This window comes from Seriola dumerili, unplaced genomic scaffold, assembly GCF_002260705.1.
Source record: "Seriola dumerili isolate Sdu_G_001 unplaced genomic scaffold, Sdu_1.0 BDQW01000052.1, whole genome shotgun sequence".
In the NCBI taxonomy this organism is placed as follows: domain Eukaryota; kingdom Metazoa; phylum Chordata; class Actinopteri; order Carangiformes; family Carangidae; genus Seriola; species Seriola dumerili.
In genome coordinates this window covers 3979938-3991994 of record NW_019174307.1, presented here as the reverse complement: position 1 = coordinate 3991994, position 12057 = coordinate 3979938, and the positions used below count along the sequence as shown (strand labels likewise).

General features: G+C 42.3%; 1 protein-coding gene across 1 annotated transcript in view; it reads left to right on the top strand.

The window, feature by feature from the left end:
- Positions 1-12057, top strand: part of LOC111218474 (double-stranded RNA-specific editase 1-like) — a 112877-nt gene that overhangs the window by 62510 nt on the left and 38310 nt on the right. Inside the window, exon 3 of the mRNA XM_022740800.1 lies at positions 9229-9264. The gene's annotated coding sequence lies outside the window, so the exon portion shown is untranslated. The remainder of the gene's footprint in view (positions 1-9228; positions 9265-12057) is intronic.

Sequence of the window (12057 nt, the reverse complement as noted above, 5' to 3'; positions counted from 1 at the left end):
AGTTTAGACCGTCATTTCATATCCTGCCGCTGTTTCAAAAGAATAAAAGCTGAAAATCATGGGCCTGTTTGCAGCAAACTGGGGCTAGAGGTTTGATGCAGAAGTATAAGCATCATTACTTGAACAATGAAAATGTAGCTTATGCTGGATGGGTTGGAAGTTTGGAAAAGCCAGCATCAGTGATCGCCATTGGACAGAGCTGAACTAAACATAATAAAATATACAAAGAATGCAAGTTCAACCTCAGAGACAATCTGTCTACCGACAGTTGACTTGTCTTTTTTGTTTGTTTGTTTCGATGGTGATCAAGTAATTTCAGTTGGCTAAATTGAATTAACTTTACTAGTACTGTAATATCAACAATGGATCAAATGTGTAAGTGGAATGTAAAAGGGATTGCCTATTGCAGGGGTATTGAATAAAAATTCAGGAAGGTCCAGTTAGACAAAAATGCATCCCACTCTCCACTTATTTCTCCAATGATGTCTCACCGTGTGTGTATCTCACAGAGTGACTTAAGTTACAGTGATTGGCTGAGAAGCGTCACGTGACTAGTGCTGTAAAGGCAAGAAAACCTGTGCCAGTTAAAATAGAAACGCTCTGTCAAAATGTAATAATTCTCAATAATTTATAGGTTATATGTCAGGGTGCGGGGAGGATGGTGTCTGGGTGTGGATCCTGACCGCTGGCCTGTAGTGATGAAGCAACAGGAAATTACCTGACCGTGTAGTTTGCCTCAGCTCCAGGGAGCAAATTTAGCATCTTTAGCACCCTGTCTTTAGCCTGCAACTCCACTTAGATCAACCTTGTTGTTTTAAGTAAAAACAGTCATATGCTACTTGCCCAGCACCAAACGACAAAGTTAGTGACCAGCTGGTCAACACAGTGACAACAGCAACATTTATGAGTTCTGATGATTCTTACAATCATTCGAATCATTTGAACTCGGCTCGTCTACTGGATGTGTAAATAAGGGACTTCAGCAGATCAGAAAACTATATAGAAGTTATTTTGTGAATGGTCATATGGTTCATTTTTAAAAAGTGTCAAACCTCTTTTACCTTTAGGAAAGAGGAGTTTGCTGTGACGAAATGATATTACTGTGAACTCATAGTCATGCTGAGGGCCGGCCAAAGACTGCAGCAGTCCCTCACACTCACCTGTCACGACATCCCCATGGCTCCTCCGTGTAGTTCAATAACAAATGACCTCAAAAAGCTTTTCAACGTTGTTGGAGCTTTGTTGCTTTGCCTCTGAGCTTGCAGCCGAGATAGTCACGAGGCCAGATCGACGTCTGTGTAAAAGACAGACCCGGCATGGTACACAGAAGCTGTTGTGTTACACGTTACGCTTCTGGTTCTGGGACGCCAGCATACTGTCTAAAATCACACACTGAGGCGATATTGTGCCAGCTTCGTTTGGTTCAGTGTAAACAAGCATAGTCAGCATAACGAGGGGTCTTCTTCACTGCAATATAGCGGGATCTTTGTTTTAAAGGGGGTTTTTTTTGTGTGTGTATTCAGAGGTGATTTTCTGCAGTCACATATGTATGTGTGTGTGCATGTGGGTGTGTGTGTGTGCAAGTGCAGTCATTATCCTCAATGTCACACCGCATTGCAGTGCAGTAAAAACCTTGTAGTAACTGTGTGTGTTATAGTGTGTGTGTGTGTGTGTTATATATTTGATCCAACAGTTTCAGGGCAGGCTTCCTGAGGCTGATACGTCACTATCTGATGCTGGGACTGAAATTCAAATTCAGTTGATTATTCAGTTAAAATATATTTGTATTGCAATGTATTTCCACTTTTTGTAATGTCCTTTCAGTCTGTTCCTGTCTGTGTCCCTGTTCGTCTCACTCCTCTTCATTACATCTGCCCTTGCTTTGATAATTAAATACCCCGCTATTTTTTGTCCTCTTCCCCTTTGTGACCAGATTCATTTCTTTCCCTGTGGCCTCAAGTCTTCCCCATCTTCTTTCTAACAGGAAATGGAAGGTTGTGCCGTCAACAAGGGCGCACAGCGGAGCAGAAAGATAAATTGGTTGAGAAAAGAGGCTCATTCGTCATAGGAGAAACTGCTGACGTCTGTGTTGTAACATATAATAAGACAGAGAGGACTATTAGAAGTGAGGAGAAATGTACAGTAGTTCAGCATGGCAGGTGTTCTGTTGTAGATTATGAGCAACTAACTTATGTGAGTACATTATATATGGATCTCTGCCACAGAGTTTATCGTCACATCAATTTACTATTAAAATGTCCTCAAGGAAACACTGCCCATTATCAATGTTTCTGGATTTACAGTGTCAGGTAATATCATAAATTGTGTTGATATTTTATCAGTAGTACCTGTTATCTTTTTCATCTGAACACAGCTCAGCACTGTGACCAGCAAAAGACTGAGAAGGTTTTTTTTTTTTTTTTTTTTTTTGAGTGAATTGATCTGAATGTTCCAAATTTACACCTAGTGCCACGCAGCCTACCTGCAACTGGAACCTGAGCACCCAACTTGGATTTTGTCAGTGTTGCCATGACAACATGCAAATTTTTTTTATGTTTTTTATTTTTATTTTTTTGGATTTCCCTTAGATTGTTGTCAAAATGTTGCTTGCAGCAGCTCAGCTGAGCCTGAGTTGACAACGAGGAACAACATGAAAACTGGAACATAATCAAAATAGCTCAGCGTGGTTGGTATTCGGTGGAGCACCTCAGGTCGTTTCGTCAGATCTCAAAGGGAACTTGAGAATTATTGGAGTTAGAGGGGGTGTGATGCCTTTTGTTGTGGTTCTCTGGACATGTATTTAAGGCTGTTGGTTTATCTTGGTATAATATATTGGTTAAAATAAAGTATAGCATTTCATAAACAGTCACAAAAGCCTGCAGTGGCTTTAAGTCTGCTGCCCTTCTCCCACCCTTCCTCCCTCACAGCTTGTTGGCTTTGCCCTTCAGGTATATATCTTGCCAGAGGGGCTCACACAGAGCCGCCTATTGTTTTCCTCGTGCCTACGTTGAGCACACACTCGCACAAACATACACTGTACGTACACACACAAACACACCACCTCTGGTCAGGTCCCAGCCAAAAACCCAAAGCCACAAGCCGTGGAGTGGATGTGTCGCAGGCACAGGGCTGGAGGGTTGGTTAAGTAGGGGGCCACACCCAGCAGTGGGAGCTGATGGTAGGCTTGGGAACCAAAGGGAACTCCCATAGGAAGAATTAAGTCATTTCTATTTACAGGCCCACTTATTTAGAACAGAAGCAGGCTCCTGTTTAGAGCGACAAACAGTGAAATATAGCAGCGGATAAATGATGTAAAATAAGCAATGGGGTTTCTGAAATAAAGTTGATCTTTGGGTTTTTGGAAGCTACTAGAAGTCACAAGATTATTATGGCAGTCTGGTTTGTTTATAGAAAATTCTTGGACGGTTGTGTGTGTATATATGTGTGTTTTGATTTCTGTGTATTCTCTCACATTAAGACAGTATTTTTGTCCTTGTTTATGTTAAAGCTCGGTTCTGTCTGGCAAATCTCCTATTGACAGTCTTTGCTGACAGTTTGGCAGAAAAAACTTTGCCCTTCTAAGGATTGGCTCATTTATTCTTCAGCTTTTTCCCTTACTTTCTTCCTGATTTCGGTTTGGCAATTTCCCATGCAGTGCAGTTTTTGTCACTGCTGACTCTCACTGTCGGTGAGGGTGTCGAGGCCAGGTGGTTCCTCTGATACATGTGGAGCCACCAGCTGCTTCTTCACCTGCCACAGTGGAGCTTCATCAGTAGGCCACAACAAACGTGAAAGTTCACACTGTCCCCTGCAGATTCAGCCAACCAATAGGTGTCATATGCAGTATCAAGGTCAATCCCTCACTGGCTTCCCACACCTAGCAACTGTGTTTGATGCAGGGGGTGAACGCAGCTCCCTGTAATACCAAACACTGAAATTTATCATTTCTAGCATTAATGAAGTAACACAGCCACTTGAGACCATGCACCTCACGCAACCACAGTAGTGTTGACAACACAAAATCCTTAGAGCCCGGCACTGTAGCAAATAGGACTGTAGAATGTATAGCTTGTATAGCTTGTATAGCACTTGACATTTCTCGCATTGTGAATTCCACCCGGCACCTGAAATATGCGGTCTTACACTGACTACCAAGCATTCTTCCATTCAGCATCACAGAATCTTTCCTTTGAAATGTCAGAAATACAGAATGTGAATCTGAATACAGGAAAGTACTGTTGGCAAACCACAGAACCATGTTGGAAATACAGCCAAGTGCCTTTGAAAATCCCCAGTAGATATCAGGTTTAATTAAAAATCCTTGCTGAAAACTTGTTATAAAACATCTTTTTCAGTCAAATAGCACACACTTACAGAAAATATTTTTTTTTAAAAATGTCCCTGAACAAGTTCATTTCATTGAGCTTGTGGGCTGGTTGTTGGCTTCGTATTTCAAAAGTGAAAACTGCCAGAACAGTGTGACAGTTTTTAGCGCACTGGCAGCCGTTCTAAAAAAACCCTGTTTTCATCTTTGTGTGTACGAGAGAGCTTGATCTGATGTGTTCGTATAGTCAGCGCCTTCCACTCAGGCTCATGCCTATTAAACTCCAATGTGTTATTATTTTTACACCTCCACACATTGACCCCTGGGAGCTGGACAGTGCAACACAGATAACCACAGCTGTCAACGTAAGAAAGGCAACGCGCATCCCATCCACGCAGAGATTTGACCTTCCTATACGTTCAAGGACAGAGCAGCATTACATATGTGTTCATTTACAGCGTCGCGTTGAAAATCTGATGTGAATATGCAAACAGATGAAAACGTCCTCGATTCCATGTGTTCATCCTGCACAGTATTAATTATCCTGTAGCATTACTGCCCTCTGCTGGACAAGTGACAGTAAAACAAAAACATTGCCAGACATTCATAATGAAGAACAACAGTACATGGTGATCCAGCTACTGTCGCCCTTGAATTTTCCTCATAGACGCACACATACACACACACACACAGTCAGTCACAATACAATCACATACACACATTTAATGAAGAGATGTATTAATTAAAACTGTGTCTCTGTGTCCCTGTGTCCCTGTGTGTGTGTGTGTGTGTGTGTGTGTGTGTATGTATGTATGTATGAGAAAAAGCTAGGTCAGAGGGAGGGGTAGCATTTAATGGCTTATCAGGACCCTAGCTAGCCTGTGTTTGTGTGTGTGTGTCTGTGTGTGTGGCCAGTGGTTACAAGCCAATGGCCTAATTTTTGGCTGAAGACCGGGAGTCGAGGTTTATAGTCACGCACTCCTCTTATCACGCGCAGTTGACTGGCTTTCTGTCTCTCTTTCATAATCCTTCTCTTTCATAATCAACCTCTGACTTAGTTTTTTTTTTGTTTTGTTTTGTTTTGTTCGGCCCGGTCTCAAATGACTGTTTACTCTCACTCTCACTAATCACCTCTGTCAAGTTCATGGAGGCTCCTGTATCATTTCCCATCCACCCGACACCTTCCACCCCAGTCCTCAGAGAGCTAATAGGAGGTTCGCACCTATTAGACCCCTAATATGACCACAACTCAGACACACACACACACACACACACACACACATACTACCCCCTCAGCTCTTAAACGCTCTTAAAGGCTCTCCCCTCCTGTCTCTACTAATCTCTCACACACAATCTCTCCCTCTCCCTCTCACACTCTTGCCAAACTCTGTGCACAAGATGAGGTTCAGTGAGTGTTGCTTTAGGAACGTGACTTCCTCACAAGGCAATGAAACTCCACTCCTGCCTGGACATTTTTCATCTGTCTTCATATTCAGGTATTCAGGCACCGCAGGACACGCTTATACCTACACGTCAGGGTTTTTTTGGTTGGGTCTCTACAGCCACTCGGGATAACTGCTTCAGCATGCAGCTAAAAAACACTGGTGCATTTTTGTCTTTCAGGAGGAAAGAATGTCTTTTATCAGCAACTAAGAGAACACGCTGAGGTTTGTTTTGGTTTTTTATTTTATTCTCCACATGTTCGTTGCTTGTTAATTTGTTTTTGCTTGCGTCAGACCAGCTTGTTAGCTTGATGGCTTTTCGTGTGTAGTCGCTGATTTTTGATGAGGAAAGCTTATAAATGCTAATGAGCGTGCTTGCATTTTGGTGTAGCTGAGGGTTTCTTGGCGTAAATGTGAGAACTTCAACGTGTCACTTTAATGATGCTGCAGTATCTGACCCCGTCTCCCCTTGCTGTATCGCAGTATATCCCTGTGCATTTCACAATTTAGAAAGTGAAATCTTCAAAGCCACGATCAGTGAACCATGATTTAATCATAGTCCATCAGCTATAGTAACACTGAGCTCTTAAAATTTCTGCATCCCTTGAACAGGCTCTTAAATTCAAATGTCGGCTTTAGAAAAGGCTTGAAAATAAAAAAAATAATAAAAAAAACTGTTCTCACTGAGTCTATTTTTGGAGCTTTGTGCTTTTTAGTTGACTGTGAGTACATGTATGAAGTAACAGATGGGCTCGCCACAGTAGCCTGGATTTCTTCCCTGTGAAGCTGTTAAGGAGGTTGTTTTTGTCAATGGTTGTGTTTCTCTGTCAAACCACTGCAAAGGCCACCAGGAGTTTAGTTGTTATTTGAGTCTGGAATGCCTTTAAATTCAGTCCGGATAACCACAGAGTATTGGCTGCATGACCACAGCCTCTTTCCCCTCGTCCATTCAGTGTGTGTTGAAAATGCCAAGAGAGAGAGAGAGAGAGAGAGAGAGAGTAGCGGGTAAAATCCCTGCCAGCGGAACAACATGTGCCTCTGTGGAGCATGCACCGACTCTATTCTCCCATGTCTGCAGCCTTTTGCACAGTCCCTATGAATTAAAATACTGAGGGAAGTGGAGTGGCCGTTCTCCCTTTTTCGTAAAACAAAGCAAAACAAAAAAACAGTCACCCAGCCAAGGCAGTTGTGGTGAGACTCGTCCAGCCACAGTTATAGTTGGCTTGAAAACAGAAGCATGAATGAATTTGCATCTGGAGTATATTTGAGCTCACCATCTCCTTTCTCGTGCTGACTTCTGTGTCCCTCAACTCGTATCCCCGACTTGTTGTCAGTCTCTTTTTTTCTTGTTCTAACCATCTGCCTTTTTTCTCTCTGTTGGACCGTTTCTCAGTTGCTGTTTCGCTTTCTCTCTCTTTCTGCTCAGTTTAACTTCATGTGCTTAATTGGCAAGCCTCCACCCAAAAAACCTCTAATTTGCTTTTTAAGAACATTTTTATGTCGAGCAGTGGGAGTGTGAGCTGTGGGGGAGTTGGGCGGCGGTGAAGACAGCCTCATTGACCTTAAACGACCCCGCAAGGTTTGAGATCCTACTTCGGGAACATTTTCCTTAACCTGACATTACCTTTTCCTCACATCATCCAACTTCATCTCCCTCTCTTCATTTCCACGTCTCTATCCTGGTTTGCCTCATTCCTTTATCTTACCGTTCCCACTCCAGGATTTTTCTCTTATATCCTCCCCTCTTATTTCCTTTACTCTTCTCAAGCTTTTATGTCTCTATTTCTTCTCCCCCTCCTCGTCTCTTATTCCATTACTATCATCTCTATCCCCAGCTGCTCTATCTACCAGAGAGGCTATGGAGCTTTAAGGCAGTTTTTTTTTTTTTCTCACACTCGCCTGTAGATTTACTATTATTTTTAGCTGGCATTCTGTGGACTTCCAGTAATATTTTTAAGCTACTTCTTGCATTTTGGAGGGTTCAGTGGCCAGAATCAGAATCTGGATTGCAATACGTATGAAGTATAATCAATGTAAAAAGTTCATCTTTGTTACACTGCCAAATGAAGGTATCTTTCTTACTCACAAGAATACAGTAATTGCAAACTGGCACATGTGGAGCAGTGTAATAGATTTTCCACTACAATCCGGTTTGGACTGCGAGACAGCTAGATTTCTTAGTTAATCAGGTTCCAGCCTCTTAATCTCTCTCTACACAAAGCATTTGTTGCTCTAGGATCAATTGAGTTGTTACACTAGTTCATTTGCAAAGAACACTCATGCAAATGGATCAATCTTTATACCAGCCTGGCTCTGCTGCAACACCGTCACCCAAGTCAGTTGTTTAAAGACGACTTAAGTTGAGTGAATGGAGTCCACAGCTGGGCCCTTTTGACAATGTACAAAGTTTTCAGTGTTTGCAGTAGCCAGAATTCTTAAGTAGTGACTGATTTGGCCTGTCAAGAACAACAGAAACAGTGGGTGGTCCATTAATAACTCTTTGGTTGTGTTGTCTGCATGTTTAGAATGACTTTCCTGCCACGATGCATCATCCTAAAACTGAGGGACATGAGTCCTGCAACGCTGTCGGTCCAGTATAGACGCAGACACCCTCTAATAAAACCGTGTGATATCGCCATAACTCATAATCACTGTTTCATTTCTACCCCACTCTACTCGAGTGAATCCAAAACAAGCAGAACAAGTTTAGGTGAAAATACTATGTGATTGCTCCTCACGACTGGAATGTGCAAGATATACAGTAGACTCACAGCGCACTACATACTTTCCATCATCATCATCCGTTATCGCTCCCTGTCACATGTGCATCCGTGTGGTAGGCCGCAGACTGCAGTGCCATTAATCTAACCTTAATGTAAATATTTATCTGCTCTAAAACTCTGGTCGGCTGGTGAAACTGGGAACGCTGTAGGACTAAGAGATCACCTTAGTAAAAGTAGTAAAAGTAACCAAGTTGTCTGCTCTGTAAGGAACACATTTAAGTAAGATGTTTATTCTTGTTCTGTTCTTTGGAAGTCAGGTTGAGATCATTGTTTTCTGTAACAAGTGGCCACATACATAAAACACCACAACACATTTCTCAGGAAGGGCTTTGTGTCTGCCAATCGCCGTACTTTCAGGGAAGGCTTTAAACAGCACGTAGGATATATTGCAAGGTTCTATTACTTCAAACAATAACTGTGGCCGGTTCAGAAACACCAGCTTTTGATTCAGTCTGTGGCTGACCAGCCGATGTGGAAACATGGCTGAATAATCACTATTGATGGAGCATACACCCGGTTTCAGTACCTTTCTTTGCCCTCTGTGACTACCACTAATAGTTTGGATGCACACCCACTGCATCCTTTGAAACGTTTTCTCTAACTGTCAGTCTCTGACAGTAACTGCAGTTTGCCAAGAGCTTTTTACTCACTTGGAACATTTTGTCTTTCTCTCCATCAGGTTTTTCCGATCACAGACATCACACCGGAGCCAAAGGTGAGTGTTTTTTCTCCGCTTTTTCCACTTCTGTTGTTTGAGTTATTTCTTTTGCCTTTCTTCGCCGACATCAATATGTCTTGATGATGGATTCATATGAACTTGTTGTATAATATTAATCAGCACAACTAACACAGGTTATGATTGGTCATAAATCATAAATCGGTCGCAGCCAGCATCATTTTATGCATTAGTGGCTTAAAATTTGCTGCCTGAAAGATATTGGTTTGGTACCACCTCTGATGTAATTACAAAAGGTAACCACTAGAGGGAGGCAGAGTATTTCTTTCTTTGTTGCCTCTCATCCTTTCACTCTTGGTAAACCTCATAGTTAGAGGGGGAATACAATACAGCAGAAGAAGTTAATCCTCAACACAATAATAATAAGTGTAAGGTGGAGATTGATTTCAACATTGCAAGGGTAAAACTTTTATTCATATTAACAGGTTTTAAGATGTGTTTTTTAATGTTACGTGTGTACATACCATATATTTGTGTGTGTGTGTGTGTGTGTGTGTGTGTGTGTGTGTGTGTGTGAGTGTGTGTGTGTGTGTGAGCATTTTGGAACTGAGTTTAGTGCACACATATATTTTCACTGCAAAACTATCTTCACCACAGCTGTGCAGTTACAGTTACAGAAATGCGTGATGAACTGAAAAGCAGACGGAGGAAGTCGTGGGGGTGAGAGGGGGTGAAGTTGTTTTCGCTTGTTGGAGATGTCAGTAACTTCGAGGGGGGGGGGGGTCAGAGGCAGGTAAAGAGTCTGATTCTGCTCTCTGTGTCAATTCACAACCGTCTGAAAACATGAGTCTCTCTCCTCTGCTAGTCCCCTCCTTCTTTTTCTCACTCTACTCCATCGCATCCCCTCTCTGACTACCGATAGGGCAGACATGGAGTCAACAGAGGAGAGAGACAGTGAGAGGAGGAGGAAAGGGAGGGAGGGAAAGAGAGTTTGGATATGAGGGAAGGGCTTAAGTAGAAACAAAGAAACGCTGCAGGTGTGTGGAGTTTGGCATTCAAACTGGACAAGTGAGAGAGAGGCAGAGAGGTGAGGGGACAGGTAGACCATGTGCAAGTGTTCTCAGTGAGATCTCAGCAGCTGAAGTTTGATTTTGGTCTAGTAGTTTAGAGCTGTCCGAGAGCTGTTTAGTTCCTTTTACAACAACACAAGTGCTGACCGAGGCATGGCCCTTCTTACCAACGGCGCGCAGAATCTGGGCTCCTATTACTGCCTGATCCGACGCAGGTTCAAGAGGAGGCGCAAGAAACGCTCCGAACGCAAAGGTAACCCCTGACAGCAGCACTTCATACACAGAGTGATGCTGAGCTGGCTTCTTGTAGACTTTGTAGTATTTAGTAACAGGTAAGGGAGGAGAGCTGTGCACTTAGTGCTTAAAAACCATTTGTTTAACTTGTCAAGTTTCAAGTTGTTAATAGCAACGACAGACTGCTGTGAAATCTGTTGTTTCCCTGTGTTGTTTTTTGTGTGTGTGTGTGTGTGTGTGTGTGTGTGTGTGTGTGTGTGTGTGTGTGTGTGTGTGTGTGTGTGTGATTTCAGTATGTAGAGAAATGTCAGTGATTTTAAAGTCGTCTATATTTGACAAGAAATGAACTTCCTGTTCTCGCACTTCGCAAAATTAGTCTTTTCCATTTCCCTTGTTATGTAAATTTCTTTATATATTTTATTTTATATTTTGTCATAGAAATATGCAATAAAAAGATATTAAAGTATATGTCATTAAATGATATGAGTATTCACTCATATCATTTAAGAAATGTAGCTATAGAATAAAAATAAGCGTTATATGACCATAAATGACAGTATAAACCTGTGTTTAGTTTACAAACATTTCTGACATAAACAAACCATCACAAATCATTTTTAAGTCATGTTTTTCAGCTTGCTAGCTGTTATTGAGAGTGGAGATAAACAGGAAACATAGGGATGAAACGTAATAAAGGTCCCCACCAGAATCAAACATTTCAGTTACTGAGTGCGTATGTATCTCAACCAGCAGGATACTGGCACGCACCATCAGAGAACATTAATAACTTGAGAGTCATGGTAGTAGTAGCAGTATGGGTGTAAGGAGAGCATGGGGTTTTTGTCCTCTTGTTTACATTTTAGCCATTTATCTCAATTGTGCGGTGAGTGCTCAGTGGAAAGTGCTGAAAAAAAGTGCAAAACTGAAGTCCGAGATATACCCAGTCTGCTGTGATTGAACACACGTGTATGTCTGTGCATCCTGCTTCGCCCTGGTCTAAGATATAACCGTTTTTTAATTAATCAGAATTATTTATCTATAGAGTGGAGACCCTTATAACTTGGTTTTCAAATAAGACCCTCTCTCTCGTCCTTTACTCCCTCTCTCTGAGTGAGACAGGTCTCTGTCTCTCTGTAATTGAAGTCGAGTGACGGGAGCCCCACAGAGGCTCTAAGCTTTTCTCTTCTGAGTTTGCTGCTCTGCTCTGGGGATTAGCCTAACAGCAAAGGTAGTAATTACTTAGGTGGCCACAGCTCACTGGCAGTATTAGCCATGTCTCAGCCACTTGCTTTGACACCCAACACCCACCAAACTCCCCCCCAGCCGCCTCGTTGAGCCGAGTCCATTCATCCAAGTAAATCCAACCACTGCTGATGCAGCATTTCTAGCCCCTGATTCGCACACTGCAGCCGTGCTCAGTCAGAGACTGACTACGTCCATCAGCATTACACAGGTCTGTTTCCCGCCTTTTTCACTCTCCCTTATCACCATGGGAATGAAAGTGGCACTTTTTCACCATACTGAGAGA